A 12466-nucleotide genomic window follows, 5' to 3' on the forward strand; every position below is an offset into this window, starting at 1 on the left:
TTTCCTTCCATGAATACCACATTTTCCCTTCTATCCTTCTGGCTGTGTCCATGTGCGTGTTTCATCCATGTGCCAAACACTGTTCTTCCAGTCTGGGTCATAACATCAGTAACATGAGTGCAGCCATGCCTTTCAACCCCCCTTCAGGTGCAGCAAGTTACAAATTATCCCTGCCTGAGAGCGGGGATGATTCCAGCTTCACACGAAATGTATTATTTATGACTAAATCAAAAGGAGACTGTGAGAACAACGCAACTCTCCTTCAGTGAATGTGCAGGTACAGTGCATGCTATGGAGAATAAGAAACCAGGGAGATGATCTGAACTGGGAAAAGATATGATGCATTCACTTTAAAAAAAAAAAGAATTATGTAAGCTTAGTCACAAGGCTGGATTTAATGAGAGGGCTGGCAAGAGGAAAAAGGTAAAGGGCATGAGAGAACTTGGGATGTCAGAATCTGTGAGTGCCTTCCTGCTGGTACCACCCATCATTCCCATTCCTGCAGGAGCAATGTGGGAGTGTCTCAGTTTACATTTCTTCCTTTCACAGCTCTGTCTCATTCTTTTGAATTTAAAGAATTAAGATTCTTCAGGAAAGATGGAAGTTCAGGTCTTCAGGAAGGGATTTTTCTGTCTCTACGGTACTGTTCCACCTGCCCCTGGACAGCACAATTAACCTCTGAAGGTCAGCACGCTTTGAGTGGAAGAGGTGCAAGAAGGAATTGGAAAGAGCTGGGGGGAAGAAGGCATTATAAAAGCCACCAGATTTCCTGCATTTACTAAGAGCCTGTTCAAAAACCACTGATGGCCCTTTTCCCAGAAAACAGTAGTATATTTAGCTGTGTTCTATATACATATAACGTATGTACATGTTGTACCTCTAGCACCCATAATGAAGCATTTGTACATGATGGATGGCACAGGCCATCAGTAGTTTAAATTATATATATATATGTATATATCTCCTGCTATACCTACTGTGTGGTTCTGCTCCCTCTCATGGAGTCCAAATTTAACAGTGTCCTTGAGAACCCACTGTGCCCAAAGTGCTGCCTCTTCCTCAGGAAATGCTGAGCAGTTTCCTCATTCTGACTTTTGCTATTTATTGATCCTTGTCCACACTGTCTTCCTTTACATTAGGAGAGAAGTAATGTAACAGTCTGTTTGCAGCCAGTGCTGCATTGTACTTGAGTATGAGAGAGATGTCTTGAGACACACAGACCTAGAGAAATTCCCCTTCTGTGCCTCTTGGCATGTTTTCCAGGTTAACTCTCTACCAGACCCAGCTTAACAAGAAGACCCTTCCTGTATACAGAAATATCAAAGCAAAAGCAGAACTCAGAGGAGGAATTTAAATCAAGGAGAAACAGAAAAAAACACAGACAATCCAGAAAACACTGAAAAAGTTAATGAAGGTGTAATAGGCAAATGGTCATGGAAAAGGAGAGAACAAGACAGAGGGGGAAATTATTTAAAAATAAACACAGAGAAGGGGAGACTCAGGTCTAAAAGACAGAATTGGAGTTAATGGACTAAATACAGTCTGAAACTACACACAAAAGGTCTATATATCAGCAGGGGGGGGGGGGGGGGGAGAACCCACAACAACCCTGCAACAATGAAAAGTGTCCAAAAATACCACATACTGTAATAGGATCCTGGAGTAAGTAATCAATTAGAAAAGTGTGACAGATTACATATGCAAAGGGATGTGGCACCTGAAGTAGACAGAAGCAGCTGGTGGGTATTGATATGTCTTTTTTCTTATTTTCCAACTTCTTACTGCTTCATGGCAATGAATTTTGTTGCACAGCACATGCCAGTCATATGGTAAATGAGCAACACTTGAAAGGAAACATACTGCATGTTTTTCTGAACAGCAGATTTGACTTCAGATTGTCTTCCAAAAACAAATCAGTTTGTAAAAAAATATATTTTGGTGCTAACTTCTGCTGAAAGTGCCCAGCCTCTCAGAGTGCCACATGTTTCCCTGCTGTTTGCCTCAGCTGTCAAAAACCACTTGAAGAGTTCCTGGCTTTCCCTTTGCTACTCACGTTGTGTGCAGGCATTTCAACTGACCTAAATGTATTATTACATTGAAATAAGACACTCTAGGGCAGACTCAGACGAAAATTATGTTTCGTAGGGAAGCAATTGGCAATAAATAGACATTTCCAGAATTTTCATTGGAATTGGTGGAACTATTTATGCAAATGTATCCTGTGGTCAGCCTGACATCATCAGGGTAGGGGTTCTGAGAGGAAGAAAACCCAAGCCTCAAGATGTATTATACCATGTTCTCCTAATCTCAGTAAGTGCCATCTTTCCCTTATACAATTTTTAATTATTTGCAAGTAACTCTGGGTGTTTAGAGAAAATTGTTCATTAATTCAAACATTTGGAAGATCAGAGACTGTCATTTTCCTCTAAATGAAACCTTTGACTTATCTAAATAAGAGAAAGAATACTGGAAAGTTTTTAGGCTTTCCTATTGGCATCCTGCTTAACAAAACTTCGCTGTCCACCAGTGAAATTTTAGGGTGACAGTACAACAGAGGCTGCTTCTGTGTATTTATCTGCTACCCTGAGATCAGTGTGCTTTACTCCTGCAGAATAGCAGCTGTAAAAAATATTGAGTGGTATGAGTACTCCTGCCTGCTTACATGACACAGGCACAATCTGACCAAACTTAAAATGGAAAGTCTGGGCTCTTTTAACACCTACCAATCAATGAGTCACAGAATATAACTTATTTTCATTCCCCACTGACATGAAGTGAATTCTAAGCAGGTACGGAGGGAGATGCCAGGTTTTCAGCATCACACATTTCTTTCCAAAGGTGCTCGAGTTACATTTCATCTTGTGATCAGCTGCATCTCTGAAGCAATCTATCTTCCCCTTTATTTAAAAGAAAATATTCATGAGAAAAGGTAGTGTTATGAACACCTGTAGTCCCTGAAGAGTAAGAGAACTCCAGGCATCAAAGCAAAGCATCAAAAGAGGCAGCAACCTGCCATTTAATCGCAGGAGCACATGAGATTGAATTTCAGCTGAATGAGTCCAGGACCTGATTATGTGATTTTGAACAAGTCACCTCACCCTTAGGTCTCTCTTTCCTTATGCAATGTTTGCAGTATAAACACACAAGGTGGCCAGAGTGTGATGCAGGACAGCCCCTAGATGTGTTTGTCTGCCCTTGCAGTGCCATTATCTGTAGGAGGAGCTGTGCAAAACAAACAAAGCAAACGTGGAAAATAAATTAAATCACTTATTCTAAGGTTAACTTGTAAGCCATCATAGTTTAAGTAAGTTAAAATCTGTGAGGTTTTGGGGAAGGCCCAAATCACTGATGTGCCTATGAGGTACTCAGTCTTGAGTTACTAAAGATACTGGAAAGACCAGAATTCAGAGGTTATTCTGAACACATCCAGTTGGAAGTGGCAACTTCCCTTAAGAAGACCTGCAAAATTCCAGCAGCCACTGGGCACAATGGTCTGAAAGCAAGCTGGGGATTAGACTCCTTCCATTCATCGTTGTAGTGAGATACACACTGAAAATTCCTTCAGGCAAAAGATTAGCACATGCAATCCTCCTTAGAAGTGCCTGTAAATTACAGGTTATGTGCATCAAAATAATACTAAAATAGAGATACTACTTGCACAGAGCTGAAAATCTCTTTTCTGACAATGCTTCTGATAATCTATAACTTCGCTAACTCACCTTAAAATAAGAACAAACCCCACTGTGCCATTGTATAAAGGCTCGTGGAAGCTATATGGCTCCCAAGCTCCTCACATTTCTCCAGAAGAAAGATTTTTACTTTAGCCCAATCTCTGCCATGAGTAAAAGATGTTCTTAAGGGTAGCAAAAAATGGAAGGTGCAGAGGGAGCAAAACATTTTCTTAGCAAAATGTTTTCTAGCCCAAATATCCTGGGGCACCTGAGGGGACAGACCTGCCAGCCTTAATGTCTGAGGAGCTGTCTTGCCTGGCCATTTGACTGTCTCAGAGGTTTCACCTGCTGCCCTCCCCTCTGTCATTGCCCAAGACATTGTCAAAGATGTATCTGGAGGTACAGAGGGGCAAGGACCAGACGAAACTGTGAACTGAGTTTGCACCATCAAACGACATTTTCTTGTGACTACACCCCAGCTTCCATCACCCTGTCATCCAGAGCTAATGCCAAGTACTTTCATTCGGTTCATTCTCATCTTGCATTTAATATTGATCTTTTTCTACAAAGCAGTTCCCCATTATACGTGCAGAGGGAAAGGGGAAGTGTGGACTAACATTTGCACAAGCAGATATGTTGCAGGGGAAGATCATAATTTATTTATTGGTTTGAGTCTGAATAGCTTCATCTGAACTAATAACTCTCCTAAGTTCATTCTGTGTGTGATTTACTCTGACAGACAAATTAGTAAGTATAAAGAGATGGATAGAGCAGCCAAAACCTTTTCCATTTCAGTTTCAAGAAAATATATCTTCTACATAATAGCAAAACATTGAACAAGAGAATAAAATTCAAAGCTAAGCAATTGAAAACTCAGGTTAAATCACCTCTTTTGCTAACCAGCTCTGCATAAGTGTTTTATGAAAAGTACAGAGCCAAGCTCAGTTCCTGGATAAAACCTATAATTATTTTATAAAGACATATAGTAATTGAGGATGATTCAGAGATAGGTGAAGAAATAGCAGCTGTATCAATCTTCAGGGAAACAGTTCACAGAACTACATTTTTAAAGACTCCTCAAGGGCAACTGCTAGCTATAGTCCATCTGTTCATAAAAATCAAAATGAGAAAAGAAATCAATTATGATTTAAATTTAAATCACATTTCAAGCCCAAAGCTTTTCAATTTCTTTGTCTAAGATTGCTGGCACACAGGCTTTGGATTTAAGACCTGCGTGATCTATTTGAAGAAAGGCCGGCCAGGCACACCATTACATGTTCAGGTCTCCCCTTTAGGCCAAATTTGTGAATGTTACTCCTTTTTTCCCCTCTTTTACTCCCAGTCAGGGGTGACTCTGACAGTGTCTCTGTCCCCTCACATTTCAGAAGCACAGTGCCCTGAAAATCAAGCTCCACATTCCTGGCTCAGATCAACGAACTGTAGGGAGAAGTGGGATGAAAATATAATGACAGAAGTGAAACAGAGGTCACATCAAATGTCATTTTGCAAATGAACAGATCAGTTCAACTTCTTGGATCATAAGACACTGCACATAGATATCAGCAGGAAGTAGAAATAATAAAGAAATTTGATGGGCATTCTCACATGGAAGGGATGCAACTGGGGAATTAATAGAACTGAATTTTTTGTAGCTGCATAAACATCATATTACATTTTTGATGGAAGAACTGCAGTGCTAAGAGCTAATACTGTACCAAGATCTCTTCAGTAGTTTTAATTGCATTAGCAATTAAAACTACTGCAATGCAAGGTCAGGTACTTCTCCTTTGGTGAGACTGAATTCATGTTATTCACGTGCAGAGAAGATTCTGCATTCAGATGGATTTATCAACGTTGTCTATATTAGTTGAAATGCATACTGCAAAGCCTCTGCAAGCTGGGAAAATACTGTGTATAACAATAAAAACTGCAATAAAACTCCAGATTTCCAAAGGGACTAGCAGAACTTCACTGAGTTGGAGTGAGCAGTGAAGATTTACATCAGCTGAGAGCTTGGTCCATTATTTCTGTAATACTATGCAAGTCATCATAAAACATGACAGACGAACTATTGATGATGAGCTCCTAAAACTTAACCAGGGTCTCCCTCAAACCTTGCTGCTTCAATCAGGGCTATGTATGACACTTCTGGAATAAACTGCTTTCGTTTCAAATCCATCAAATTTTATATTTTGCTTCTCCTTGAAGTGATTGCTTTTTGGCTGGGACAAATTACATACTGAGGTCTAGTCCTAGATTAGAGTTCACTTTGAGTACAACTTTCCTCCACTTCTGACGGTGCGTGAAATTCCTGTGAGAGTCAGGTAATCTGACGGGCAAACAAATTCCCTCTCACTGAGCCCGGAGGGTGAACAAGCTGACACTGGGTGAGGATGGAGGGGAAATCCAGAATAATGAAGAAAGTAACTCCCACAACCAGCTTTCCTATCCTTTGCCCTCCAGGCAGTGAGGAGAACAGTGTGAAAAGAGCATGAGAATGGCACTTTCACACGCTTCACTTCGGCAAGACAGGAGCCCCGCACACAATCACTGCCAAATAAAGGATGGACACCTATCCGTGCAGGAGGAGCCACTATTTAAGCAGGCACCAATCATCTTTGGAAGTTGAAAGAAATAAAATTACACTGATTGCTTCTTCACGCTTCCAAGTAGAGCTGCAGCACTGTGAAAATGGCACCTGCACCGAGCAGCCCATGCATGGGTAAGTCATGCCATGCTTCTCCAATGCTGCAGCACTGGCTTTAAAAGCCATACTGTTCCCAAATAAATTGAGGCTGCTTTGATCTGCTTCTTGCATTTTAGCCTTAAAATGCCGATTTTCGTATTTTCTGTACAACATGGAGTGCTGGAAGCATTTTCCCTGTAAATGGACAGGCTTAAGAGAGCACAAGTGCGCCCAAACACAGAGTCAGCATGAACTAGTACATGTTATAGCCATGTGTATGCAGCATTAGTGTATGCATTCCACAGCTAACAACAGTACTGATATGTTCCTGAGTTATTTACTGATCATTAAGTAATTAATATTTACCTGATCAATCATTTTTTTCCATAGCAGTGGAAAGCGGCTTAGACCACAAAGCACCAATACAGCACCTTTCTCCAGTACTTTGCATTTTCTTGTGAGGTGAACTAGAAAACTTAATTGCCTTTTCTCAGCTACATTCAGCATTTAGATGTCATTTAGGTCAGCAATGTTCTCCATTGTAATATTTCATATAAAAAAGAAAATTGAAATGAACACATTTTTTCAGCTACTTGTTGTCAAGTGCTGGCACTCATGAGCTGAAAGGTGCTGACTCGACAGCACTTTCGTAGATGAGAATTTCCCCAAAGAAATGGATAAAAATCAGAGAGAGGGAAGATAAAACCCCACAAAAAAAGGGCCAGATCCTGGTCCACAATAAATCCTTTCTAGGAATATGTTGATGATGAAGAGCTGATGTAGGAGCACATCACAATTGTCAGAATGACATTGCCTCAGATCCACACCAAGGCCACATCTGAGGGTGGTTTGGCATGCTGCCTCCAGCCTGGAGGGTAAACCACCTATTCAGACCTAGCCATGGATACTCCTTTTGATAAAAGGCTGCATTTGCTACCAGCTCTGGGCTCTCCCAGTTGCACAAAGCTACACCAAAGGCAGAATAGGTCCAGAAAGCCTTCTGCTGCTTGTTGCTGCAACAAGCAAGCACATCCTGCAGCAGCTATACCTGTGCCCTCCCATATGTACGTGCTGCCTTTCTCCTCCAGCACAAAATGAAAGTTGCACAAGTAACTCAGGGAAATGAAGCTCCTCCTAGGAACTCTTTCCTTAGAGGACAACAGCACTGCTAGAAGTTGTGGCTGGTGTGACTTGACCCACAAAGAGCACAAATGGTTGCAGACAGAGCAGACTTTGCATTTTCATTTGATTTCTTGTACAATTTTGTGAGAGAAATATTAATAGCACACTAATGGTAGCAATTACTATAATGAATGTAACAGCTGGTACCAGCAGCTGAGCATACGCTGTGGGTTTTATTCCTTCCATGGGTGGTGTGAGGTGGCTCCAAGCAGTTGCAGTCACTGTCTTTTGCTTTTCCTGAGGATCCTGAGGATTCTATTTTCAGCAAGACTGTGCTTGTGGCAAAAAGGATGGAGAGCTACTTTTGTAAGTGTGTCAACCCTCAGGAGGTTACTCACAGCTCAAAGAAATAGGTGACACGTTCAAAATATGGTCAGTCTCTCAACCTGCTCTGGTCCTCTCAGTGGGTACAGTTCCACTGCCAAAGAAAGTATCCTTCAGCTGTGCATTAAGCAGTTTGATTCTCCTCTTCCTAAAGAGAAAACTGAGTGGATGAACTCCTGCAGTAGAGCTATGAAGCAATAAACAACTCTGGTCACTTGGAAACATTTACAAACAAAATGCACATCTGGATCCTGTGATTGCCACCCATCTGCTTCACCTCTGAACAGACCCCATGAGAGTAAATGAAACAGAAATGTAGCACAGATACTAAAGAAAGGGCAGAAAGGAAATAAAAAAATTGTCCTGGCTCATCTTCACTCAGATTAAAGCCTGAATTTTAATTAGAAGTGAACTGGGCTACCGCTCTGCAGAACAGGGGCACCTGGCAGGCATTGGACTTACAGGTTTTAGTTAAACCTATATGATGATGCCAACCTCCCCAAAGGCAATTCGGTTCAGAGGTTTACCTCCAAATTCCCAAGGGCTGCCAAACTTGGCGTTCAGCATTCCTGTTTTAAACTTGGAAGTTATGGCTATTCAAATGCTGTTTTACTCTCGATTTTCATGATAGCACAGTCTAGGTACTAGGAAGCCTGAGGCACTTCCCAGCTTCAGTAGAAGCCTGCAGGAACCGAACCGAACTGCAGGAGACAAAGGAAGCATGAAAGGCAGTGGGCACTTCTGGTACTCACTTGCATGGCGTGAAAACTTAAAAGGTGACAGACTGTGTCTGTCACTAGCTCATCTACTGAAAAATCGGGGATAATTGAATCAGAATTCTTGCCTGCCCTAAGACAAGAGATTTCGGAGTCCCCTTTAAACCAGGCTCTCAGACTGTTACCCAATCAGTCAAACAAAATACTACAGAAGTACTTTCTTTCTCTTGAAGAGCTACATGTTCTAAAATTACCTTAAATTGTTCTCAGAATAGAATGCTTCCAGAAGTTCCAAGTTCGCAGGCTAACACCCACATGTAGTTACACTTTTGCACTCCGCCTCTTGTAAACTTGGGTCAAAGTTGACTCTCATGGCCTAGTTTCTAAACTAACAGTTCTGATTACCCCATACTCTCTTGTTCTGAAGGACTATTCCAGCCTACACTACCATTATGAAATGTAACGACTCTGTTTTTAAAATGCCTCTCTGTCGAAGACTTAGAGTGTGAATAAAGCACAAGTTTTACATTTAAACTGTACGTGCATTCAGCAATACTCAGTGTGGAAAGATGAGGCAGAGAGCAGAGCGAATACACCAACATTTTAATTGAAGGGAAATTAATTTCCTAGAGGCCACAGAAGAAAAAATGAAGCTTTAGGATCTTTACTGTTCTGACATTGCTAGAAAGCAAACCTCAAAGCCAAAGGCTCAAAGGAAAACAAAGAAACAAACCCAAGTAGCGTATCTATTAAGGTCTTCAAAGAACAAAGGGGCAGCTTAAAGGCAATCTGTCAGTGCAACAGCAGAACAGGCACTGTTGCTGACTTCAGCAAGGAAGCAGACAGCTGCATTTTGGACACATGAGAAGCTCTGAAGAAGAATTGCTGGCAGCTCTGTTAGAAGGACATTAAAATAATAAAATCCTCTGGTCACAAGGGCAAGCATTGCAGATACAGGTGAGTCAGACCATTTCAGGACACAAGCTTTTGAAACTCAAAACTATAAGGGACATCTACAACGTGGCCTCACATGTTCCTTCGTGACAAACACATGGTCAAAGAGAGAGACATCCTCAGCTGCCACAGTGTCATTTTCAAATACCTTGGTTCGTCTTGCTTAACCTCAAACAATCCCCTTAATGAAAAGCAATTTCTGCTCAAATTGAGGCATGCCAAGTTGATGGGGATACAGGCCTAGAAAGTGTTGGCTAAATGTCACCACTGCTATAAAGTCTCTTTTGCTGAATTCTGTTTTCGTTTAAGAAGTGAAAGGAAGACCATTTTCTTATTCAGATTCCAGAATATCACCCAGAAACAGCGTGATAGTGTGATCCCACTGCAACACTGTGGTAAAAGCTGTACAACAGCAGGTTTTCTGATCAGTCTTTGAGAAGGTATGAAGGACAAGATCAATAAGTGCACATTGAATTGTAGCAGAGTAAAACATGCACTTGACATTAAAATAAAATAACATTAACAGAAGCTTCAAGCAAAGCCTGCATGGCCCTTTCTCTGGTGTATTTTAAAAGCACCCGTGGTAACACAAACACCTAAAGCATGGGTAACTGCCTCACTGCCTTGTTGTAGTACCTTGCTATTCATTTAATGCTGAAAAAGAGGTGATTCACAGTCCAGATGACATATCATCCCCTTTTTTCCTTTCAGTTTCTTACTGCATTATCTGCACAACAATGAGGTTACATCCTAGTGGAAAAGCACTGTACTGTGCATCAGGGCACCTGAATTCTTCACTTGGCTCAGCCACAGGCTGACACTGACCTTGAACAAGTTTTTACTCCTCATGTGTCCATTTTGTACATTCAGAACCAGGCTGGTTCCTACTGCATTTAATGAGGTGCCCAGTGCTCTATGTAAGCCAGCTTTAAGGCAAGCTGTAAATCTGCATGAGGAACAACAATAGTGAATGCTTCACAGAAAGGAATGTCCATGCCACCTCAAGGGGAAAGAATTTGTGCCTCCTTTAGCAGCTGCTGCTGCAGTTCAGCGACTCAAGGACCACTGTGATGGTGTGCCTTGGATCCACAGTAAGGACTGGGAATAAATCCACCAGCTGTGTTCTGTCCAAATTACAGTTGTGTCACTTCAGACCAAGAGGAAAAGGAGCTTGGTGGCAAAGATACAATGGGGAATGTCATGTTCAATACCAAACTATTTCATCTTTATTCAGGGCTTTTTGAATTTACTTGTCATGGTCCTAAAAGAGCTGACACCACTTTCAGACAAGTCTGTAAGTGTAGGTACCACAGTCTTCCGCAAGCTAGAGAAGAAAGAATTAACATGAACTTAAAGGAATAATTTACATAAAGCATTAATAAACTTGGTCAAGTTTTTAATTATTTTTTAAAGAATTGCCTGACCCAAAATGAAGACATAAAACCAAAAAACATGAAAAAGAGAGAGAAGGACTGAGGGAAGATAACAGTGCCACAAATATCAACATTGATCTTGTTTTCCCAACTACACCCTGAATATTTCAGACTCTCCCCATTTACTTATGTTCTGCTCTGGGTTCATTCATGCCCTGATTAATGTTCCAGCTACTGAAAGCCTCTGATGAAGTTAGACCTCAGGGGACTGTCTGCAGGCTAAATACAAAGGCACATTCTTTTTAAAAGACATGAGGTTTATTATATTCTTGAGGTTTATTATATTATTTCCCCCAAGACAGATAAAGCAATGCATTAAATACATAAATCTACCACTGAGTGAACAGTTGGTGGGAGGATACATTTCTTGTACCTAAATACAACCATAGACTGTACCTGTGAGATTGCCCATTTCATTCTCCATTTAAAAAATAAATAAAATGGTGGAGTCTCACACACTTTTCAGAACCAGAAATGCTTGCTGCACTGTTTTCCCTATAAAAAGTATAAATTTTCCTTGCTTTTGTACAGTTGAATACTCCCAATGCCCTGCCACACCTGCTGTTTTGTGTAACACAGTCAAATTTTGCCATGTGGAAAGATATTGTCCCAGTGACAATATCTGCAAAGAAAAGCAAAGAAAAAGAAGCAAAGAAAAACTCAATCAAAAAAACATTCACCCAAGATAAAAGCAGCATTTTCACTTTTCATGTAAGAAATTGCTGTGTTGCACAAACCTTCTACACGTAGGTTTCTGTATCCCTTACAAGTACTTGTCTTCATGTCATCATGAAACAAATCCCTCAAAGGGCACTTCTCTGACCTTCCTGATAAGCTGACCCTGCTTTGTTCTTTAATGAATAATTTTCTTGCTTCCACAGCCAGTTTTTCCATTTCTTTTGGTCATTGAGCTCTCATATCCCTTCCCATCAGTCCCAACATTCCTGCAGAGACCAAAAAAGCACAGACTTAAACTAAACCCCAGTTTAAATCATTAAAGCTGAATTTCAGGGAATTTTATGAAAATTATCATGAAGTGTGATGTGGCTTTCTAATTAACAGACAAAAAACCTGAGTGTAAACCTCAAACTGCATGATTTTTCATTCATCTATTCAGTGAATAGGAAAGATCCTCGAGCTTTTTGTGTGAGAAAATAGGTTAGTAATATCATGACTAGTATTTTAAACATAGTGCCTTGCTTCAGACTCTTAATTAACAGCCTGAGCATCAGGTAATTTGCTGTAGGCTCTCTAGTGTGAGGACAATCTTCAGTTTTTCAACATGTTTTCACAAAGAACCTCCTCATGCCTGCAGTCAGCATTTATTGGTGTGTACATAATGTAAGAAAAAACATTAAAACTCTAAGCTACCTACAGACTACTCTGTCCCTCAAAAACTACTCTCACATCTGGACACAAATATAGACCAGTGACTTCATGCCACCATTCAAGGTAAAAACAACATTGTGCTAACTACAATAACTGCTCTATTTTCAGGGT

Source organism: Corvus kubaryi, unplaced genomic scaffold (assembly GCF_017639235.1).
Source record: "Corvus kubaryi isolate FWS band 111438036 unplaced genomic scaffold, C.kubaryi_AGA036_p1.0 37392, whole genome shotgun sequence".
Classification (NCBI taxonomy): Eukaryota; Metazoa; Chordata; class Aves; order Passeriformes; family Corvidae; genus Corvus; species Corvus kubaryi.